The 25409-nt window shown below is 36.8% G+C and overlaps 1 protein-coding gene across 18 annotated transcripts in view; it reads right to left on the bottom strand.

Annotated features, from left to right (window-relative positions):
- IRAG1 (inositol 1,4,5-triphosphate receptor associated 1) overlaps positions 1-25409 on the bottom strand; it is a 112551-nt gene that overhangs the window by 67386 nt on the left and 19756 nt on the right. For 2 of the 18 annotated variants that reach the window (XM_065066178.1, XM_065066177.1), the window contains exon 1: positions 5155-5728. The exons of 4 other annotated variants lie outside the window; for them this stretch is intronic. The gene's annotated coding sequence lies outside the window, so the exon portion shown is untranslated. Of the gene's footprint in view, positions 1-5078; positions 5736-20272; positions 20498-25409 lie in introns of those variants that run through there. 12 more of the 18 variants (XM_065066187.1, XM_065066185.1, XM_065066186.1 and 9 more) reach the window with 10 other exon arrangements.

Consider the following 25409-nt stretch of genomic DNA (forward strand, 5'->3'; position numbering starts at 1 on the left):
GCTTTGTATAGAGTAGGATGGTTGATGTTTGCCATTTTACCAAAAAAACCCATTTAAAATCTGTTAAACAGGAAATGTCAAAGATTTTTAAAAATTAATCCAACAGGAAATGTCAAGAGCTTCTTATAAGCGTACAAGGTTGTTAATATTCCAGTGAGTCTGTTCCATTAGCACACAATATATGACTTTTGGAAGGGACGTTTTAATGCTGTGTTTCATGCAGGAGAGATTTCAAACAGGTCCCAAAAGCTCAGCGCACAGATTAATTAAAAAAAAAAAAAAAAAAAGAGTTTTACATGCTGAAGTTTTAGAATATATCCCCAAAATTCTTTCTCCCTGTCCCTCACAGATATTTTTACTTAGTCCAGTGAATAAACACAGCTCAGTTTAAGTCTTCCAATCTTGCTTGAAGTATTGAAGGTACTTGAGAATGCTGATACAACTCAGTTTTCTACAGACTGCTCCCCTAGCTACTGCACTTACTAAAAACAGCTTTTAGAGTGATGCTGATAATTACACCTATAAAAAAATAGGAATGATAAGTTCATTAACTGCAAAAGCCTTCAGGGAAGTCAAGATGATAGGCACAACTATACTTGCATAGGGAACTAAGCACAATATTTAGGTTTGCTTACAAGACATTTCCAGTCTGAGATGATGTGCAGAACATCAACCTGACTTGGCACTTCCCCCTGGGACAAACTCCACCCTCTGTTGCAACTAGGCCCCTAATGATATTGTGCTATTTCCATGAGCCCAGAGCTCAGTCATGTTCATTCACTACTGGAAAATAAAAATATGAGAAATGCAGTGGCTGAAATAGTGGAGCGTGTGTGCATTTTTATACATTATTAGATTACCTCCCTTCCTCTCTACAAACCCTCCTTCAGCTTCTGGTTGAAGACTTTGTTTTTCATTTTTCTGTTTAGCAGTTAGGGCACAGTTCAACACAACTTCAGGAGTTTTAATGTGAAATATTAACCCACATTTCACATTTCAATATATTCTACTACCTGCACACGTACACCCCCTTCTAAAAAGGTCTTTGCAGAGGCACTTCAGGGAATCTGGTGGAACATTTGAAAATGAAATAGTGAGTTTTTCTTTTCCAATATTTCAGAAACAGGTTTCATCCTACAGATCCTACCATTTGTTAGTGCATCTCTCTAATTCCAAAATAAGATGGGCAAAAACAGACCTATTGCTCCTAGTCAAATTCTCCTAGATTTCAGGCTAATTTTCTGCTAACTAATGTAGCCTTTACCTTTGTGATATTCACTAACAGCCTCAACTGGCACCACTGAAGTCAATGGAAACTTTGCTGATGACTTCAATAGCAAAGGCTCAGAGCCAAATTCCCCATGTATAACTTCAGCGTTACAAAACACCCTGCAGAATTATATAAACAGCAATAATTTTAGTCTGAAGGCAAGCCCCTAGCCCAAAGCAATTGCTCTACTTGACGCAGCAGCACAGAATTTCTACCACGTATCCATTCCCAGGATGATAAACCTGGTGCGACTCCGACACAAAATGCTTCCCCCTTGTTGCCCCCTCCCCCATTTATTATATCAATTTTCAACTCCTTTGCTCTTCAGAAATTGCAGGAACTAGCCCAGCAGAGCCCATTACATAGCCGTGAGTCAGCAGTGTTGTTTGGACAATCACCAAGCTAAGTGTATTTGCATGTAAATTAGGGGACAGCACAGAGGTTCTAAAGTATAACTTTGTATCATGACAAAACACAACAGAATATGCTCTAGAATTAGCTGAGGAAAGAAACTTTCAGGTTTGCATACACACTTGACATACATTAGCTGTCAAGTTTGCGTGTTTCCCTTCTTGCCCCTCTCATCCCCTCCCCTCCAAGCAACGCATGCTTTAAAACCATAATCATATTCTACTGGCCTTACTTGTCCAAACCCACAGGTGATCATATCTACAATTTTACAGGTCCCTGATGACTTTTGATACCTAAAGACTTTGGGTTTTGTACATTTTAAGGGCAAGTAAGAGTTCTAGCGGGTGGTACGCTATTCTTGATTTCAGCTATTAGTTGAGGAGGGGTGGTGGTTGTTGTTGGTTTTGTTTTTTTTTCTTTCAGATACTTAATACATTTGGTAATTCCCAAGTAAAACCAAACTTCTCAAATTATTTTTCAGACTGTAAAATTAATGATAGACGCATTGAAATAAACAAAAGTAAAGAAAAATACAGAAAAAGGCCATTATGTCTACCTACTGAAGAGAATTCAAACCAGGGATGCTGTTAGAGCCCAAGCTCTCCAACAAAACCTGAGGCTACAAGTCCACTTGCTGTAAGTATCAAATCCCTCTCTCCTCTTCCCAGTTCCTAGGACCTACTTTCCAGGGAGGGAAACTGAGTTACTATTTCAAAGGGTTACCATAACAGTCACAGTCTTAGTCCTCCATAATGTAGCACTACCTAAGCAATAATTCATGTCTTAGTCACTGGTTTATAAGCTTACAAAGATCCACCACCCACTCAGATTTCCTTCCCGTCAGTGATACTGAGATCCAAAACATCTCTTTGACCCACTTTTCAAAAGAAGTACAAGTGAAGGACACATCACAAGGAAATTCTTCGGCTTAGTTTACAGGAGGCTGCAAGTTAGGACAGAAAAAAGATCCCTTTCTGCCCACAAATCCCTCAGATCTTTAAATAGCCCACAAACCTTGAGATAGCAAGGATTTTCCTTCCCCTTCCACTCACAAGCCATTTGATGCTTCCTTTTCCTGGATTTATACACTTCTTTAAGAACAACAAATAGATGAGGCAAGAGAATCTATGACATGTAAGGAACATACACATACGACTATTGAAATAAGAAGCTTTCACATCTGCCTCTTTTTGGTACCAACCCCCTATACCTCACTTGCATACTCCATCTTATCCAGCTTTTCAAAAAGTGATTTGACTCCGTACTGTCACTAAAAGCTGTCAGAACACAGACTGATCCAAAGGAGGATGGAAGAAGCTGGTACTAAAGACTGGATCTGGCTGGTATATTATTCTTCCACTGCTTGGGTCCCAGATAAATAGAACTATAATTATTAAAACTGACTCAAACATATAAAAACAAAGGAGGTAGGTAGGTATACAGATTTCATGTCTGCAGCCAATTTAGAGCTTAATCCAGGGCGATGTAAAGCAGATGAATTAATATAAGTCAAACACATTGGTAATCCTAGGTACTTTATCATAGTACCAATGTTAACATACAGTTTTCGCTACATACAAATAGCAACCCATACGTCTTGTATTAAATTACAATTGTTGTAATCTTTACATCTTTACTGAAGATGAATTTACACTTAAGTGCTACATTATATATTCTCAGTTACAAAATAAAAAGGATTGTATGGAATAAGAACAATAGTTTATGATATCTTGTAGCATTTCAGCTATTATAAATATATACTTAGTTCAGACATGGAGGAGTTAGACACAGATTAGATACTCCAGTCCATACACAAATTTAAAAACTACTTATTAAAACTTAAACACTTAAATATAAAGTTGCACATCCTTGCACAAGTTGAAGGGGAGCATGTAACATTACAAGTACAGTAACACACACAAGAGCAGCAAATCAGAACTAGGACCTTTGGAGGCTAGAAAATACAAGAATATTAAAAGAGCAAGGACTCCGTAGTATTCAGCATTTAACATATTAGAATATTAATTTCCACTATTAACTCTAATAAACTTAGATTTCTGTGGATTGTATCGTTAGATTAAGCTCCAAATTTGGCATAATTGTTGATTTGGGATGTGGTTGTTGATTTAAAAATAAAGGTCAGCTGGGAGATGAACCTAAAAGTACTAAACTGTTCACTAATGATAGTCCAGAGAAAAATAAAAGGAAAATTAATTACAAGTTTTGCAACCAGATCTGAAATGTTTTAACAAGGAATATTCATTTGTCACACTCTCTTGAAGCTGGATGAAGTGACCTTTTGTTAAAGTATACACAACGCCTACCATATCAAATATAAATGTAGTAACTGTTAGCACTTGCAGGAACACTGTCTATGCTCAGAACTCTGAATTCAGCCAATCTTTGCACAGCATAAGCTAAAAACTACTGTCTAATCACTCTGTAAAGATGGAAATCTGCTGCTAATTGCAGACAATTTTTCATGAGATGAAGCCATGCTATATACCATTTGAAAAGATCAACTCACTGAGACAAGTTGTTACTAATATGAGTTAGTAATAGAAACCTGAGTCTTCAATTTCAGCTATAATTTCCTAGTGCTGACCTCATTCTTTCATGTTGTTTACATACTGCTCTCTGAAAAAAAAGAGCTTAACATACACATTAGCAAGACAAAAAAAAAAGTGTTTTAATTTGCCAAGAAAATAAAATGCACTTCAATGCAGAGTACCTATGAAATACCGCAGATAAAACTGAAGACTGAAATATCTGGAAATGTAAATACTGTGATTTTTCCATACTGAAGCAAACATGCTTTAACACTTGAAGGTTTGCTGTTTGTTCGTGTGTTTTTTCTTCCTGTACAGCATTCCAGTTAGACACAACTTTATGGTATTAATTTACATCTAATAGGATTAAAACCAAACACATACTGTATAAATAAATGGTTCCAGAAATGCTTTTTTAAAAGATAGTTTCCAGGCACAAGTAGGTAATCCGTCAAAATTAACAACTCCGGCACTGTTAAAAGCAAGGATGAGGGAAGGAAAGTCACACAATTAAAAGAACAAAGAAAGATGATATCTCTCTATAACACATCTCACTGCTAACTAAGACTCTCTAATGGTTAGCACAATACAGATAACGGTATCTGTGAATCGGGCTGCCTTGAATTACTGACTACGTACCTTTATTAATCAAGTCTCAGTATAATTAACAAAGCTTTTTCTTTTTTTCATTCTTGCATATACCCAAACAGCACATAAGAACTAGGTTTCAACAACTACATCCACTTTTTAAGCAGCTAAAATCTGAAGATGAGGCAGAATTTGAAGGGGTTAGAGGGAAGAGGTGGAAAGAACCAACTACCCAGTATCACAACAACAAGGTACTGTACCTTTAAGGAGGAAATATGGTTCCGTTCTGCTTCACAGCTGAAAAAGAGCTTATATTCGGTTATAGAGATTACTTACCTAAAACTTCGGTTATTCCTCTTTTTCCCCTCAGGCCAGCCTCTCTTTCACTCTTGGGAGCTTTTACCATTTAAGGTCAATGTTACATCTGGCTCTAGTAACTAAAGCTGAAGCAATTTTTAACTCAGAGATCCAACAGGCTGTCTAACATTAGAATGAGAGTTTAAATATAAAGTAACTCTTCAGAAAGCCTCTTTCTTGCCTCAGAGAATTACAGAATTACAGGCTTTCCTATTCTGGCATAAGTACTCCGAGTACAACATGATGCAGACATCCCATTAGCATTCTTCAAGTTCACTGCATATAAGGCTCCTCTTACTCATTTCAGATTAAAATGGGCAAGTAGGAAGAACAGATGAAATAGTTTACATCGTGTTATGTTAACCCTTAGAATTTTTTACCGAAACAGCTGCTACTATTTTTCATTCCCTCCCCCCCACACTTTACTTGGTCAGAAGGAGTCTAAATTAGAAAGCCAATACAAGGCATGTGAACTTGTAAAGAACATTGGCTTCAGTCCAGTCATGGCTCTGCTCTCCACTTGCAGAGTATGAATAATTTCCATTGAAGTCCACAGAAGTTGCTTGTATCCCATGAGAGAATGTGGCTACAAACAGGACATGAAGAGAGAAAAGAAACACAAAACATTTACCACACTAGAGTCATGTACCTGGAGAAGAATCACATGCATGTGACTCAGAGCTGCCAGCTCTGAAACACAGATCTTACTCCAGTCCTTTAGCCAATTCAGATTATTTATAAGTAGTATAATTACATCCACAGATCCTAACTAAGAATTCTGCTTAGGTGTTGTAAAGTTATTACATATAAACAAGCCAAAACCCCGTTCAAAAAACCTTTCACAATTCAAGTAGAGATAAGAGAGCTGAGGGTGGGAAGCATCAAAAAATTGCACCAGAATGGATGTAAAATTACTAGGGAGTGAGTTAGGAGAGGACATATTAGGGCTGCTTTAAGAGAATGGAGCAAACAATGATACTAAATTAAATTCCTTTTGATAATGGCTAATAAGAGCAGCAAGGCAGGAATGGATCAGACAAATGAAAGCAAGGATTTGATTATTTGACTTGTCAAGCACACTCCATAGGGCAGTGATGCATGGAAACATGAAGATGCTTGTAGGAGAAGTGGGCAAAGATGAGTTGATTGCAACATAGCACAGTCCCTATGAAATATGGAAATAAGAGGCTGGGCACCTCATTTGTGCCATATCAGGCTTGAGCTGCCCTTAGGAAGTCTATTATTCTACATTTAAGATGTTCTTCATCCCCAAAATCAACATAGTACAAAAAGTTCTGGAAAGCTTCTCTAGCATCGGCATTTAACCTTGATCCCAAGATCATGGGAGTAGCTAGGTGTCTCAAAAAACATTTCAGGTCTTAATGTCTTGTCCACTTACAGTCCTTTGCACCATTACTGGCTCTCTGACAAGACATTTTAACATATCTCCTCTCATCTTCTTGAATTACTGTTTTATTACCCACAAACTCAATTTCAAAGTATTCTCTTGTGGCTCAGCATAGTTACAGTCTTTCCATCCAGTTATCTGCAACTACAGAAGTCTTACCATTTTTAAATTTTATTTTCTCAGAATTTCTAGGCCACAAGTGTCAAACATTTCATTTATATGTAATAGAAGTGTTTCTCTTAAATCTGTGTGCACCACTTGCATGGTAATGACTGCTTTGAACCCAATCTGGGACAGAACAATTTGCCCACTGCCTTTTAGCACTACCATCCTCTGGGAAATAAAACTTTTTGATTAAGTTGTTTGTTTATTACTCAAGCATTCCATAACAACTGTTGGCCAAATTTATCCAAAATTTGTTTAAGTAGTAGAGGTCTCAAAATATTCTCAAGTTCCTAGAAACTTCATGAAGTCAGTCGCTTGTAAAGAAGATTTAAGCTACTGCTCCTGCTGTGGGAGAAATCTATAGCGACAGTTTCAATTTCATGTTGTTTGGCCCATCCACTTGCTTCAAACAAACATGACCCCTGCTCTTTAGGCAGTATTTGGGGGACACAGAAGGACCCTGGAGGTACTCATAAGAAGTAGAAAATGATGCTTTCATCAGTCTTCAGCTCCTGAAACTGCTTGTATATTTTTGTATCCTATACCACGCTCAATGCTTTGGCAGATGCTTTGCCCAGGGATTTATTTAATATGAACAATCTCTGGCCAAACACAGGTGAAACCTGATAACTAAAAACCTAAGGTTTTCAATGAGGGAATCTCAGCATCTAAAAATCAATTATTTAACTAGATTGTTAAAACTGTATGAAAAAGGCATAGTAACACGTATCACATAAGAAATACTTTTCATAGGGCTTTTTGTTTGTTATGGTTTTGTTCTTCAGATCTGGTGATACCAGCTTCTTTTAAAACGTTCTAATACAGCTCACTGGCCACATACAGTAGAAGCTCATACCACCCTTCTACTTTTGCCTTTGAAGAGCTGAACACAAGCATTAGAAACCTGGTCATACTGAAATAATTGAGAGTTCTGCCTCAGGGCTGAAGTACAAATAAGATTTCATGCACAAACTTCATTTTTGGGGCACAACCATTTTCAAATGCAAGCTTGGAGCAACAGCAGACAAGTGATCTTGCTACACGCACTTTTTGTCTTTAATTGGGTGTTCTGGGAGATAAGAATTTGCACCCTAAAGGCTTATTGGGGTAGAAAGAGTTGTAGGTGTTTTCGTTTGAGCTTTTGATGGTCTCAAGATAAAGCTGTAAAACCTCCACCATATGTATAGAGCAATGTCTAGAAAAGAATTATATAAAAGAGAATTCCCATATTATTTTGAAGAATTTATGCTTCATGACTTTAAAATACATTGTATTAAAAAATGTTGCTTACTATCCTTTCTGCCCATACATAATTGCCATCCATGGGACAAAAAAGAAGCATGCCATAGCTGACAAAATGTAAATGGCAAGATACTATTATATGCTGTCTTCTTTATACAGTGACTAAAGTATAAAGATTATTCATCAGATAGGCTAAAATTTGCAGCAGAAATCATAATATCTGCACTTAAAACTGCAGTTCTATTACATGATTTTTCATATTTCATTTTAAAAACTTCCCAAAAGTATTTTTATCAGCTAAGACTTCTGTCCTACCACATCTAGAATTCATTTCTGTCAGTCTCAGGTCCACCTCACAAATGCCAACAAGCACTGTCAATTTTGTTCACTGAATCAATTGTATTAGCCACCCTCACCATCTAATTTCTCCTCAGCTGTATGGAAAAACTATTTAACTGATTTCAAGTTTATGCCCAAGATTTCCTGTGTGTCTTCATTTTCTTGCACGGAATTTTTTTGCTGATTTAAATATTTAATCTTGCATCAGATTTGTGTTTTCTGTGGGTTTTCTGGCTTGTATGTTGCTACTGCTACAGTGCAAGAAGTGCACAGGAGTGAAGTTGTCTTCTCGCACATGTTGGCATCCATCATGCAGATCTCATGCATCTCTAACACTGTGTGGTAATATTATCTGCCAGCTTCATCCGGACAGGAGAAACAAACAAACAATACCAAAACAAAACCAAAACCAAACAAGTACAGCTGTGATAAGTAAATACAAAAATTATACAAGCCAGGACATGCAATAAACTCTCCACATCTGGGACTCGCTCATCCTGCTGAATATTAAATCCCCATTGGAATCTAGAATACTTGAACTAAAACGGATGCTGGTTCAACAGGATGGAATTAGTCAACATTTACTCTGCTAGTCAGCTGAGCAGCTATGCTAGATTATTTATGCAAAATGTAAGAAAACTTTGTGGTACTTTTAATAATGTTTATGCAGCAACTTTTCTAGATGAGTCTTCTGAAAGGCTGGAGTTTTACTTCCAATTTCTACAGAAAAAGTGAAGCACTTCACATAAATCAGAAATGTCAAGTTAAAAGAATACGCAATTGCAGAACAAAAAAGGGCCTGCAGAACAAGTTAAGGGGATATATGCTAGAGCCCAGTCATCTTAAAGAAAAATTTATATTGACAATACAGATAATATTTGCTTTGACGTCATACAGATGATCCTGTAAAGTAGTTCATGTTATGTGGAAAGATTTGAGACTTTAGAAAGAAGTACTCAAAGTGCTTGCAAAAAAACCTACCAGTTAAGCCATAACAAGTCTTTTTATTTATAAAGCTAACATTTTTCTCAGTCTCAAAATAGTCAGCTAATAACCTCTATATGAGAAACAGACTCTAAGAAACAAAATGTCAACCTATTTACTAGCATTCATTGCCAGACAACCAATAAAATCATTCAAACTGACAAACAGTTTAAATGGCCAAGTCTTTCTGGATATGTTACATACAGCATTTACAGAAACCATTATATTTTCAGTTCCCATATTCATGTCTTTTTTTTTTCCTCCTCCCTTTAAGAAAGTGGTTTTTAAAAGTGAAGTTCCAATAAAAGCACTATATTAAGATGTTTATAATAGTTTAAAGGGTAAGCAAAACAGTATTGGAAATTTAAACCTTTGTGAGCAAAGAAGTTGTTCTGCTTCTATGCCCTTAAAATCTGCCCTGCCAAAAAGGTGAATGTATTGAATATGTTTTAGCATACACAGAGACTTCTGAGATTAGTGACACATTTAACTTAGTCTAATTAACTGTTTTCTGAGGTTCAGCTTTGATTTCTGCTAAGAGTAATCAAAACCTTAGCATGTATACAAGTAACGTGTTCAATACATTGTTAAAATGATTGTCCTGTGTTCTACGGAAAAACCTTTTGGGAAGATGATCTAAATGAAGAAAACTGCTCTCACACTATTGATATTTAAAACAAAAAAAGTTTTTCAGTCGAAGAAAATATTCCAGAAGACTTGACACAATCATGACCACAGGGTGAATAATTATCCACAGAGAACACCTCCCATCGGAGCCCATTTTCTGTTTTGATTTTGGGGGTGGGGAGGTGGGAGGTTGAGAAGGAATCTACAATAGAAAGATTCCAGGAGAAGAGGAGGGATTAAGTTTTACAATTAAGTTTCTGGGTATCTTTTTAGAAGCCTGAAGAGGTTAATACTCACTGTGACTAAGCTCCATCTTACCTCGTCTGTGAGAAGTCAGGCAGAAGAATTAGAAGAAAAAAATTCCAAAGGATGACAGGCTTCTCCTTCCATGTGGATGTACGTACATATAACACCCTACTACTGAACTCTCAAGTACAATTGAAGGAGACTAGCACTGCACACTAATGGAGGCCAAAATCGTAAAGTTATGCTTCTTCCTGAATTTATTATTCATATTGAAGTTTGGACTTCCTGTCACGGAATTATTTTGGTTGGAAGAGGCCCTCAGAATCACCAAATCCAACAGCTAACCTAACTCTGCCACTAAACCATGTCCCAAGAACCTCATCTACACGTCTTTTAAACCCCTCCACGGATGGTGACTCCACCACTTCCTGACAACCCTTTCTGTGAAGAGATTTTTCCTAATATCCAATCTAAACCTCCCCTGGTGCAACTTGAGGATGTTTTCTCTTGTCCTATCACTTGCTACTTGGGAGAAGAGATCAATACCCTCCATCATACAACCTCGTTTCAGGTAGTCGTAGGCAGTGATAAGGTCTCCCCTCAGCCTCCTTTTCTCCAGGCTAAACAGCCCCAGTTCCCTCAGCCGCTCCTCATCACACTTGTGCTCCAGACCCTTCACCAGCTCTGTTCCCTTCTCTGAACTCTCTCCAGCACCTCAATGTCTTTCCTGCAGTGAGGGGCCCAAAACTGAACACAGGATTCGAGGTGCAGCCTCACCAGTGCTGAGTACAGGGGGACAATCACTGCCCTCACCCCTGCTGGCCACACTATTCCCGATACAAGCCAGGATGCTGTTGGCCCTCTTGGCCACCTGGGCGCACTGCTGGCTCATGTTCAGCTGGCTATCAACCAACACCCCTAGACTCTTTTCTACCAGGCAGCTTTCCAGCCACTCTTCCCCAAGCCCGTAGTGTTCATGGGGTTGTTGTGACCCAAGGGCAGGACCTGGCACTTGGCCTTGTTGAACCTCATACAATTGGCCTCATCCCTCTATATGGCCTTCCTGCCCTCCAGCAGATCAACACTCCCATCTAACTTGGTGTCATCTGCAAACTTACTGTGGGTGCAACTGATTCCCTTGCCCAGATCACTGATAAATATATTAAACCTATTCCAGTCCGCATTCCCGTCTAAGAAAAAGGAAAGTAAAATATTGCAAGAAGATGCTTTAATCAATAGAAATAAAAGCATAACTTTTGAGTTTTCTTAGAAAAAGTAGATAAGACAGCCATTTTTTAAGCTTTAAGCTGAAATTTTCTTGCAGAATTAATCCTAAATAATAATTCTTAATCACACATGAAACTTCATATCAGCATATATCCTACTTATATTTATCCAAAATGCTTACAGACTCAATTAACAGCCTTAGGTTTTAAGAATTAGTTGCAGGGTGAAGAGTACATTTACCACATGGTAAAAATAAACTTATCAGGAAGTAATGTGGGAAGCTTTTATCAGGGACACAGTAAGTGATCTCCTTTCCTACAGCAGAAAGTAAAAATAAGCACAAACCATGAGCAGAGACTGAGTTTGGTTAATACGTGTGTTAAGGGCTGGAATTTTACTCTGTCGTTTATTCTAAAGTTGTCAAGCAGCACTTTGGCAGTTTCAGAATACAACATTAATTGGTTGTGCATAGTCAGTATCACCATCTACATGTACATAGCTAAATGTTTGCCTTAAAGAAGCACTGCAAGGAGAAAGCTGGGATTAACAGAATCATTTATTCTATTTTTTCCTAGCTTTATACAGAAGGAGCTGTTGGGCACAGGACTGGTGCCTCATGCTTTGCCAATATTTAAAAGGATGCATTTCCATTGAGAATTTCTGCCAGATCACCCTTAAAGCACATTGCATTTCCATCGTGCCTCTAGAACTGCCTGAGTGACAGTTTTATGACTTGTTGCAAAGATATACCAGTATCAACATGAGACTCTAAAGTATCTTTTTTATGCCTGTTTCTTTCCACATTCCCCTTTTCATCCTTCCACCTGATCTGTATCTTTTTCATCTCAAATCTAAACCATAATACCACCTCTCTACATTTCCTCCCGTACTTCATTCTGATAATAATTTCCTGCTGGGTGCTTCCTAATGAGCAACTAGGTGACCTGGTTTTCTGTACATTCTCTTCCTATGACTCTCTTCTGGGTGAATGTTCTAGTTTTAAAAGACAAGTGTTGTTGTTCAAAAACACTAACAGAATCAGCATGGGGGTTTTTGTTTTAGTTATGAGCAATATTTTCTGTTTTTCATAGACATACTCATCATACATAGAACTATAAAAAATAATGTTTATCTATTATTTTAAAAGAAATGTTAAACCTCTAACAGCAAGAAACCAAAAAACAAAAAATCTGATAAGTAGACACCCTAACCTATATTTAAATACATATATATAATAATCAATGATAGCTTATGATATACTGAACTTCCACAGAACAAGAGACTGACATGCTTTTACTAGGAAATGCACATTCAGAGTTGGATCATCTCAGACTGCAACAAGGCAATGAAACATTTCATCACTGTCAGGTTTTCGTCACCAGAGCAAGTGGTTCTGCTTTTTGAGGTAGCATTTGCTTTATTTGAAACATACCTTTCTTTTACCTACTATCCCCATAACAGAAAAACAAACAAACAAACAAATTCAATGCAAAACCAAAACAACTCTGATATTACTTAGAGGTACCTACCTGAAGAAAGGGAACAGACAAATAATAAGGGATAGTAAGAATCCAGTAACTTTGATAAGATATGGTGATCTAGAACTGAAAGAGTTTACCTAATATTAAGCATATTAATTAGCTTTGAGTCCAGCCATTTTATATTCTGATGCTGCAACTGTAGTAGAAGTTTAGTAAGCAAAAAATTTACCAGTGTGATATATAACTGTGCCAACAAGTGCACCCATGTATATAAATTGAAGACTGGTGTTGTATCTGAGAGTGCCAAAGTACCATGCTTTGAAGTGGATGTTGTAGCATAAGGTACCAATATTAAGAGATGCACAGTACTCCTGCAGGTCCCAGGCTGGTAACAAGCTCACATTACTTCCTTCTCCCTCCAGTAGGGTTGGAACAGATCAATAACAGAGATGAAACAGGCAGGCTGAAAGCCACTGCACTTTGTACCTCCTATCCCACAGATGTTCACAAGAACATCTGGGCTTTTACTAGAAGGACAAGAAAAGATGGCAGCAGCGTGGTGTATGATGATGGTGGTGTAGGCTTTGACAGATTAATGTTTTCTCTAGAACAAGCTGCATAGCTTTTACTAGGGGAGGAAAGAAAACTATCCAGTATTGCTCCATTATTTTCTCTTGACTGACAGCATTAGTTGCATTTGCAGAGGATTGCTTCTGTTAGGAAAAATAACTATCAGCATTCCTTTTCCCTGGAAATGCTCCCACTGTTTCCCAAGTTGAACAAAGAGCTTCACAGTGTTTTAGGTGCTGTCTTTATTTTCCAGAAAAGCCACACACCTGTCCTAGGTGCCTGTCTCATTCTGAAAAGCAGCTTGTCAGTCAAAGCTTACGGACTCAACTTTCTTCCTGTGAGCTGCAAAGCGTTTCTGTTTTCCCTTCCCTTGGAAGTCTGGCTGCTGTACAATACAATTCAATTACACGTTCTTTGTGGGAAGAGCTGGAGAATAAAAGGCAGCTGCAGGCAGAGAAATAAGCCAAGGAGGGGGATCAGTTGTAAAGTAGCTAATTCCACAGCAAAAGTGCTGAGTTGTATGACATTATGAGCAAGACAAATTACATAGCTAGAGAATTATAGCATTCCAAGCAGCCTGAGATTTAAATACAATTCACCCTTCTCCAAGCTATTGCTGCAGGCTATGGACATGTACTTACAATTTCACTTACTTGACATACCCTTTTTTTTCCCCCTCTCAATTCTAAGTTAAGATAACATTTGTTTTTTGAAACAATACAGCATTCTCCTCGAGGAGAAATACCCTCCTTGAGGAGAATACTCTTCTTGACAATTTTTATCCCTCTTTGTGCACTGAAACCCATATTTCTTTTTAACGGTTTTATTAATACTAGAAGGTTTTTAACTGTGTGGGATAAAGGAACTTGCTCAAGGCACCAAGGAAAATATTTTTTTCTTGGTTGATTCCTCAGTATAAATACAACAAAACAGATCTAATTCTTGTCCTCATCCTCAGAACCCACATGGAGGGCTTTCACACCACAATCAGTTATGCTACAAACTGAAAGTTTCTGCACTTCAGAATTTTTTTAATTGCTTTAACAGTATGATGACACTTTCTTGGTATTGCATTTTTTTTAATTAATGCCATTAAAATATTCACACAATACGACCTACATTTATGCAGCTGTATACTGCAATTTCCATATGATTACTTAGATGGACAACTATGTCTTTAAAAATGTACGTAAAGCACTTCTTTTACACTTAGTTACCAGCATGAAATACCACAGGCTGAAGTCACTTACCTAAAAATATGCTCTTCTATAAATGTCACTTTAAACAATTAAGTGCAGTGACCCATAAAGAAAGCATAGTATAACCTTTAATATTTTCAGACAGGTTGCTGAGAAAAGGTAGTAAATCAGAGGAGTGATACTAAACCATAAAGTTGAAAAATAAAAATAAAGAAACCCCCCCAAGCCCTTTATTTACCTGATTCACAAACATGAATCCTAACTTCTTATTGAAAAAAACAAAATAACTAACGCACAGAGGTATACCATGCAGTTGCAGTTCTGGTAGGAAGCAATTATCCTTTTAGAAGAATAAAGAGAGAATTAAATCAAGGCTATTATGAAGCACAAAAGTCTTCCCTCTTCCCACCTCCCAACCAAACAGGGCTTGGGTGAAAAAAGCACATGTTTTACCCATCTACTTTTTTGACTAGTCCTGAACTACTGATTTCTGCAAGGCACTGTTTAACCCAAAACAACAAAAACATGCTGAACAAGCACATTAAAATATTGGGCTTTAAAGTGCTGTTGTATTTGATCCTTCTTTGGAGAAATGCACAGTTGGCTAATACTTTCCAATAAGCTTTTAAAAACTAGCTTTCTGTCCTGCTTTGATGCCTCTTCAGAAAAAAACACACTGTGCTTGCTCTGTTTTATGCAAAGACTTACAGGTTTTTTACATTTACATTTCTTAGACTTATTTGACACTTTTCAGGTTTTAGTCTTGAGTGTCTGCCAGTCCTTGTATTCTTGAATCTACACTAGATTCTTGTATTTTCTTAAATTCTCAAACTCTGATCATGTCAAAATGTGTATTGTTATTTGCTTACAGAAGAAAAATAGGATGCTGTATCAGGCAAATATGTTTCTTCCAACTGATCAACTCTATTTCTGTTTTGACAAAATTGTATAGTCCACTATATATATATATATATATATGAAAATAATCTTTAAACTCAGATTTTCACATGCAGTTTCCTACAGCCTTACAGCCAACTGAAATAAAGCTCTGAAAACCCTTCATAAAAAGCAAACAATTGAGAAAGAACAGCATGGATGGGAGCAATTCAACTGATAGGACAGTGAAGTGCAGAAAAGTTATTTCAGTACAGAAGAGAATATGTAGAATTATTTGAGAACAGGCAATTATACATATAAAAAGTGAATATCTAAAATCTCATATAATCAGCTTTCCATCTTAAAAATAATAAGTGAAATCTTAAATGAGCATGTGCAAACACCATGCAACTTTAGAAGCTAGAGAAATCAGAATAACATGTAACTAAGTCAATGCTGTGCATAGCTCCATTCTTTTCCTTTGGTAAGGATACATTAGATAGAGCCAGATATAGCTAAATAAATAGAGTCTAAAACTACATTTGACTTCTGTAGAAGCTTCAGCAGAATTTGATCAGCTTAAATTTCATAGAGATTCATTCAAATCAGGAACAACAACAACTAAAAATCTTTTTTGTTCTGAAATGAAAACCAAAATACCCAGTTAAAACTCTGTTATACAGGTAACAGAACAAAATCGAAGGGGCTGGAATTCAGACCTTACCTGGGCTCTGCCCTTCTGCAGTTACACATAGTCATCCTAGATTTAGAAGTGAAGGGAAAAGCAACCACAACCAGCAATAACAACCAAAACTAACTAAAAACTCAAAACACACCTACCAGCTTTTCCCCCATCAAAACAATAAAATTTAAGTACAACAACTGAACAACAGGTTCTTATCTCTACACTCCAGAGAAAATGACTCTCAAATCCAAATTTGGCAGCCAGCAAAACTAAGAGTGACCATGACTAATAATCTATTCCAATTAAAATCCATTCTATCACTAGATGACCAAATTATCCCTCCCATACTTTTTATTTTAAGTGATGTATCCAAAGCCTGCAGGAACTTCCAGGGAGAAAAAAGCTCACCATCAAATAGAGACAACAAACAGCAGATGTTTACACAAGTAGTTTGGTGATTAATCTGTTAAACAACCTGGCATCAGGAAGGAGCAACAAGAAGTGTGCAAAAGTCACACACACACCCTTAGTGATTTGAATTTTACATATAAAATTCTATTATGAATCCTTTGATTTGTGGCGATAAGCCTTCTTACACATCACACTAATTGTGTTCCTATTGGTAACTGGAAAACAAGTAATAAATTAATCACAAGCAAGAAAGGCTGCTTAGAAAATCTTTTTAAGCTTTTCTGCTGATTTTTTTACCACAGATATATGCATATTAAGTGGAAGTCAATGGAATGTATATAATGATTTGGGGAACTGTTATATGTATCAATGAGGAATAAGAGATCATACAATATTATCACTATGAAAATTGCTTTATCCATAGAAAATGTTTATTTCTGCTAGTAGAATACCAAGCTAGGAACAACAGAAAAAGCTGAAATTTCTCCATTGCTCTGACTAAAGTAGTAGAATGTTAATGATTATTGGCTAGAGTTAGAGAGCTGCTACTTTTATCCTTCCCAGGGATGGGGTCTGAGAGCCAGCTGTGCTTAAACCAGGGAGAGAGAAAGAGGGAAAATAAAAAGGGAGTTGTCTCTTGGGAAGAAGTCATGCACTAAGTCCACAGCAATAAGGAGACTGGAATAATCTTCACAAAGCTACGAAAAGGAAAGAAAATGAGAAACCGGCATGTCTAGTAACAAAAACCTAGTCAGGATAAAATGTACTAAGTTGAATGAACTTAATGGTTTAGAAGATAATAATGATGATAGATCCTGGACATCCTTCATTCCCCAAACTGTTTCAGGCAGATGAGAGAAGACAAAAGCAACAGAAGATATATTTATTTTCATTGAAATTGGGTATTTTTCACACCATGAAGTAAAATGTCATGTTGTTTTAGGACTCCCTCAAAACTGTTGTGTCTTGTATTGCTTCTACCATTTTTGGAAAACTTGAACTATAACCCTTAGACAACATATCTGTAGAGTAATGTGAAGAATCTGTTAGTCAATTACTTGCCCTCAGAGACAAACAAGACAGAAAACCAAACATTCAGGATGTTTCCAAAACAGCTGAGATTTTGACTCCTACTACTGTGAAGCAGCAGCAGAGGAAAAATACCAGAGCCAAAGGAGGAAAACTTAGCAGTGCATAGCAAGATCCGTGAAAGCTCACAGCATGCAGGCCCTGGGGGCTCAATACAGAAGTCTAACAAATGCCTGAACAAGAACTGTATGACCACATTTGCAGCACAATTTGAGAGCAGATCGTATTTTTAAAGCCTTATAAGCAATAACTCATGAGGAACCTCATCCAACTATCTATTGTTTGCTAAAACATGCAGTGAATTCCAGTTTATTTCTCAGGTTTTACTAGAATAAAAATGACATAAGTTTCAGCACAATTAAGACCAAACTATGCTTGCACTAGAGAAAACCAAAATGATTCACTTATCAAAGCAGTGCCACGCAAACAGAAGAAAATTTCATAAAATAGAAGTGCTATTTGAAGAGTTCCAGCATTTCCTCAAATAATGCTTAGGATTATTTCCTTTCTAAGAGTGACTTAACAGTTACTTGCCATTTTACTATGCACTTTTTAAACACTTAGGTCAGAAGTCTAAAGATGCCTTTGGACAAAATATAATTCTTCTATGTCAGGTCTGGTGACCAGAGACCACCTCGTGTCCCTTTTTGGTATGGTAATATTGCCTTGCCTTTTGTATATACCTTGATTTGCTGATACAATTTGGTAACACATTATGAAAGGTAAATTTTGTTATGTAATTGGTGACTGGATCTTCACCCACCTGCAGAGAAAACAGTTGTAAGAACTTATACTTTTCATGTTCTGTCCCCCTACTCAGCTAGATCAACCTCCAATCCACTGGATTTCACGTGCTGTGCTCTTAAGAGGAAGTATTCTAACCTTTTTTCCATTGACACTGTTCTTATAAATTAACAAAGTTGTAGTACAGCAGGTACTTTTTAAAAAACATTTCTTTGCTAAACAGCTTCTTGAAAGTGGGTGCCTAAAACCTTCTTCAGCAAAACTTAATCAAAACCACTCAGAAAACTGGGAGCTGTCACCCCACGTTGTCTCTAGGGCAGGAGGTGGCTACAAGGACAGTGGCCATTTCTTCACTCCCCATACAGTAGAGTGGTCTTAATGAAAAGCCTCATCCCATCTTGCTGCAATCGGGAATGACAAAACGTATCTTTCAGCACATGGATGTCCCAGTGTTGTTGGAGAGAGGTCAGCATGAGATAGGAAAAAAACTACCCATTTACAAATTGCAGAGACAAATGTGAAATATTAACATACATCTGTACACAAGTACACAGGAGAAATTAACCTGCTTGTAGAGTGCTGTAGATGGGGTGAAAAAAGAAAGACAAGAAAGCACAAGATTGGAAGACTGAAATATATAAAGGATCTGAGCTGTCAAGCAGTAATTTCAGAGGATGCAAAGTTTGTGTGTGTTTGCAGCAGGAGAATGGCTGTCCCTTCATACAGCCAAGAGTAAAATGTCCATTTATTTTTGCATTTACATTTGATTTTTGAGTTTGAGTTTAAGTAAGCTTGAATAGGTTCTCCCCAAAGTCCAAAGTAACGTGGGGTTTTTTGGTTGGTTTGGTTTTGAGGTGGAGTTTTTGTGTTTGCTTTTGTTTCATGTTTTCAAAGTCAGTTCCCCTCCTCTTCCCCTTCTTTCTTTAATTGTTTTTTAAATTAATAAATTTAATTTTCTCTGCTACATTTAGTAACCTTCTGAATGAAAAACTTAGTCTGTCTTAACATGTCTTAAAACCCCCCACCCTGCTTCTCGACACTATCTCTGGTCCAGATTGCAAGACTCCTCTTCATTTTCATGCAACTTCAGACTTGGAACAGGACTTTTTGGTGTGCTAAAGACGTAGCAAACTATACAGTCCCCTGACATCACTCTGAAATCCCAGGCTTTCAATAGGAAGCTGCAAATCCCTCGCCAGTATACAGGCACATCAACAGAAAGCCTCCAAAAGAAAATCCCTCTGTTTTCTAGCTACTGCATGAGATAGTTTTTGGTGTTGCTAAAATACACACTTTAACTATAGAATCAGATATTTAACTTCATAATTTGTTAAAATATTATTCTAAACAAACAAACAAACACCAAAAAACCCACAAAAAACCCACAACCAATCAAACAAAAAACCCCCACCACTTCTTTTAACCTGACCATGAGAAAAGCCTTATGCTAATAAGATGTTACTTCTTAACCAATTCACAGGACATTTAGAACAATTATTCTTTTAGAAGAATTTAGCTCCTGCAAGGAACAGGAACAAAGAGTGGGGAAGAAGGGTTGTTTGCAGACGCATGGCAGAATTTAGATACAGTATTGCAAAGCAGCGAGGAAAGGACCTGAAGTTATCTGAATCAGCAGCCTGAATTATCCTGCTTCAATTTAGCCCTTGTATAATCCTGTTTTAGTCTATAAAACTCTGAGATTTGGTGGTGCAGTATGCTCAGTTAATGATCTGAACACATTGATTTATACAAGTATGAAACAAGAAATGAAATTAAAATATCTGTCTCAAATTTAATCTCTTACCTTGCTGAGGTCTCTCTTGTTTATTTCATCTTGGATGGATTCTTCACATACAGAGTAACTTCTCTGTTCACATTAAGAAGCAGAGACAACACAACACTTCAAGTATACAGGTATGACTACTAAACAGTATTTTTAAACTGCATGAAAAATGCTCAAATGGGAAAACTTGGCAAAAATGTTGTAATCCTTATTCTCTGTACAAGCAAGAATATAGCATCTGCATTTGTCTTCTATATAACTCAGGCAACAATATCCTGGCAACCACATTTCAATGGAACAAATCCAGGTAATTAAAATTACTAGATCTAGCATCCATCCCTTTTTACCATCCCACTTGATAGGCCAGATGTACTCATTTGGGAAGTGATGGTAGAAAATCTGCTGTATTCAGTTAAGTAAGATGTTATCTGTCTCTAAGCTAAAGGGCCTTTAATTTTGTTTACAGTTCCATCTAACTGTCTCTTTCATAGCACTATCTTTAAGACAACTACAGAAACTAACTTTACCGTTTCATACATGTTGTACCTTATAGCCATATGCTTAGTTTGGTGGATTTCATTAATACTTTACTAATAATCCTGTCAAGCTTTGTATTTTATGTATAAAGGCTAACACGATTAAATTCACTGCACCAATAAACCACTTGATGTGTTAACATTCTGCATCGCGTCTGCTCACTCAAACATTTTACTAGATTCCTGATACCATTAGTCAAAACTTTGGCTTCCACACCCCTGCAACTGCACAGCTAAATTCCACTTTGGAAGCCAAACTCCTACCAAATTAAACTGTGGAACATGAGTTCAATAAGAAAGAGCTTTTGGATTCATTGTATTTCAGTAGTTATGTGAGCAACTGCTATGGCCTGTGTGTTGACATCTGGAGATTTCAGCAGTCACATCATTCCTCTGAAAAGGAAAATGAGATGAGAAGCAACTCTGCAACAGAATACAAATAAATGACTGTTGATCAAAACAGACCTCAAACTAATAGTGCTGAACAAAGTAAAAAAGCAATCTTGCATTTGGGGGTTTGAATGCATAAATTTAACTGTAGGTATGTATTTTATCTGGATATCTACATTCAAACTTATTATACGCTGTGACCTCACTGCCCTGAAAGAAACACTAGAAGAGATGTTAAGAGAGTCGTTACAGTGACAACACCCTCATAAGCAGGCACAACAGAGCTGGTAACCTACATAAATACTTTTTGTTTCCTTGCACCGTATCACCACACGCTTACCTCCAATTCCTGTAGTCTAACCTGTTACAACTACCTCATTTCTCTCTACTTCATGAAAAAAAAAAAGGGGGTCTCAGAGAAAACACAAACCTTTGTAAACTGCTAGCAGTAGTTCCCACAGGATAAAACAGAGTCTTCTACTGCTAGAGCACTCTACCAAACCCTCACTTTGATGCGAGCTGCACATCTAAAACCACCAGCAACAACTAAACAGTGTACAGTTTAAATAGAGGCACATTTGTTTCCACGTGTGGTTCTGTACGAAGCACTTCCAAAAGCAAGCCTAAGAAAAGACCGAACATACAGCTGAGTCTTTAGGAGAGAAGTCACTGCTTTATCACCTCCTTGTAGTACTTGCATTTCTCACAGCAAGTCTGACATTCTTTTGAGACTATAAAAGGCAACAACAGATAAATTAATGCGATTTTCAGAACAGAGCAATAAAATGCTTTGAAGCAGCAAGCAACTAAAAAAGGAAATCAAACCGTCATTACATCAGATGAATTACAAAGCCATCTAAGAATGGGTTCAAAATTTAGCCTGCTACATTCTTATACAAGAACACCATTCAGATACACATTTAGTAAAAAGTTTTGATTCCGACATTTTAAACTTCTCCTAAAGCCTCAGTTCACAGGAGAAATTATTATACATGAGTTGTACTATACCTTAATGAATAATCGAATATAAGCTATACCTCACTGAGGTTTAAGCAAAGTCTTTTTACTTCACATGGTAGAAATTTGTTTTGATATTTGATTAGCTTCAGTTGAGCACATAGTTCATTACTTTTAGCAGCTGACATGTGACAACTGCTACGTGTTTGAACCTTGAGAGTTGCCCCCACATGCTTTTCAGTCTTCCTACCCACTCTTCAGACCTTTCTGACCATACAAGATGACTTCATGGATGACTTCATGTGTAGCCTAGTGGGTCAGGAGCCAGAAACAAAGAGTGTAAATCCTACAATACCAAATATCTCAACTTGCTGGCCTGGATTTTTAGGTTCCGTTATCCATACCACATCACATATTCCTGCAATAAAGACATATCTTCAAACCAGCAGTATATTAAAAACCCCTAAGGAAAGGGCCATCTACAATGTCACCGCACTAATTACTTCAGATTTCTTCAAAGACATACCTTTCTCCTCAACAAGAGCATATCACTCATAAATTTAGCTCAGAAAACCATTATTTGAAACTACAGCCTTCAATTGTTTATAGTATTACTTGCCATCCCCAAGAGTGCTCCATCTCCTGGTTTACATAACTCTTCGTTATTTCATCTATCTTTATTTCTCTTTCCTCATCTTCCTAACTATTTTCCTCAGATTAAATAACTTTTTTGCACCTTCCAGACAACAAGGTTTTCAACTTTTTATTAAATAGCTGTTTTTTCCAATTCAAAATCTAGAGCTTACTGTTAAACTCAGAACAGTGACTCAGTGACTTCTCTCAGAAAATGTGAAAATTTGTTTTGACACTTTGCAATCTATCCCTGGGGGGCTAAAATTTTGCTATAAGCAAAAGAAGTACTTACTGAAGTAAATGTGAACCAACAGAGCTTGCCTGTTTCTTACACAGTACTCTTCAATAGTCAAACCATTTAACATGTTAATATATAGGTTTCTCCCACAGATAGAAAGCCAGTGAGTGTACTGGGTATACAGTGTGTTTCAAAAAGACGGACCTAATTTCAAAGCAGGATATATTTCAAACTGGGTCTGTCTTTTTGAAACACCCTGTATTTACTATGAACGACACTATACACATGGAAGTGCCATAGTAAGATAGGGAGAAACTGAATACCTGAGTATAAGATTAAAAGATTACCTCACAAATATAAAGTGTTTGCTAAATTGCACTGTATTACTTTGCTTCACAAATTAAAACCACACTATATCGCTAAAATTGCTTTTGCAAGGCAGAGATTATAAAACTCACATTTGTTGCAAAAGGATTTACCTAAATGATATTTAGAAAAATAATGAGTCATACGAAATTTACTTCACACCACATTCATGCCTCCCTCAGCACAATCACTTAATACTAGATCTTTCAAAGTGAGCACAGTTTTACATTAGTGCTTCGAAAATTCTGCCTGAAATACGTAAGGCTAATAAACATGCTCTTTGCTTACAGCATGAAACCAAGAACTGGTCAGATTTAACTTTGTTTTACAGAATGCCTTTAAACTCAAGTAAAAGTCCTGGTAAAGAAAGTTTTATTTAGCAACCGCAAGCATAATTTCTGAAAATACGCCTATTGAGAATAGAATTATGAGACCTGTCTAGCAGTTTGGTGGTTTTTGTTTGTTTGTTTTCTCAAAAATCTCTCATCTTTTTACTGCATTCTGTTGATTTTATGTTCCAGGTTTAATCATGTTTGATAGTACAACAATCCCGATGTAATACAAGCAGTTCTTTAAATACTCAGGTTTTGTGCCAGATCCTCAAGTACGGATTTTCTTTTAAAAGTTGTGAAGGTCAGCTGTGTAAATCCTCTTCAGCTAAAAGCTGAAGGATGAGAAACATCAGGCTGAGATGTTTTGAAATACAAGATGTGATTAAGAGAGCTTCTCTTTTGGCATTATGCAAGAAAAACTATGCAAAACCAAAACCATAGATTCACATGTGATTATTCCATTTATTTCCTAGAAAACTTCAGAATTTGATTGTTTAGGAAGGTTCTCAAGGCCAGATAGGGCTGGGAAAGACTGGGAGCAGAACGGGGGTACAGGCCCAGAAACTGCCATAAGAGACAGTAACAAAGATTTTTGAAGATTTATAGAAGTTAAACACTCCTTCCTTTTACATAGTGATAATATTAACTACTCCAAAACCACTGAGAATAAATACCTGTTTGACAACAGGTGACAGTATGACACCAGAAGAATGTTTTCTAATTGTAATTGTTTACAAAATTCAGGGCACTGAAATAAACTATACAATCCATACATAAACACAAGTTTGTAACTGCACTAGTTAATGTCTGCTTAAGAGGCTTTAAGCACAAAAAGCCTTCTAAATATCACTTCCTAATGGAGGAGCTACTTTTACAGTCTTTGAATTCTTTAAAAATAGGTTTTGTTTGCAATATCTGTGAAGCCCCTTTTGCATGCTTTGAAGGAACTACCTCCAAAGGAAAAATCACTGTAGCATTTGTCACCTGAAAAATACAGGTTTCATAATAATTTAAGCCTCACATGTCATTATATAGTTAAGAAGTAATACTTTTTTCATGCTAAGACAGGAAAAAAAGTATTACCACTAACAGAATCTTTTCCTCTATTTGCAAAGTTTTATATAAAAGTCTTTCTACAGATTTCAAATTATTTAAGTTTGATGACTATTCTACTTGAAACTTCTGAGTACATTAGTAGATTTATTCATTAAGTTGTTTGCTTCCTTAAGATTTTATGGCTTAGATGAAATCAATTAAACATCTATTGCCCATTCCACTGGATGCATAAATTTAAATTATTATAGCTAAAGTCATACAAATTTATATTTTTATCAAGTAATGCTTTTGTGAAAGACTTATTGCTACCTTATTTCTACATTCTACCTGCTGAACACCTGTTCTCCTTCCTCATTATTTTGGAAAGGGTTTAGGCCTTTATTGGCTCTGGTGGAAACCTTTACATTTTCCACTGTCAGAAAGCCACACCTGAGCTGCTTGAACCATTTGCATCCTAGTCTACAATTTTGCTCCCACTGCTCTAAATACCTCTCCTACATGTTTCTACCTGGTATGATACAGATATGACACTTGATCTTCAACTTTGGCTTTAGTTTGAAAACTAAAGTTCACATGGCCTTGGCAGATACCAGAAATAAATTCTTCTTATCACAGTTTCAGCAATGTTTGGATTTTCTGTTTTTCTTCTA

Source organism: Columba livia, chromosome 5 (genome assembly GCF_036013475.1).
Source record: "Columba livia isolate bColLiv1 breed racing homer chromosome 5, bColLiv1.pat.W.v2, whole genome shotgun sequence".
Taxonomy (NCBI): Eukaryota; Metazoa; Chordata; class Aves; order Columbiformes; family Columbidae; genus Columba; species Columba livia.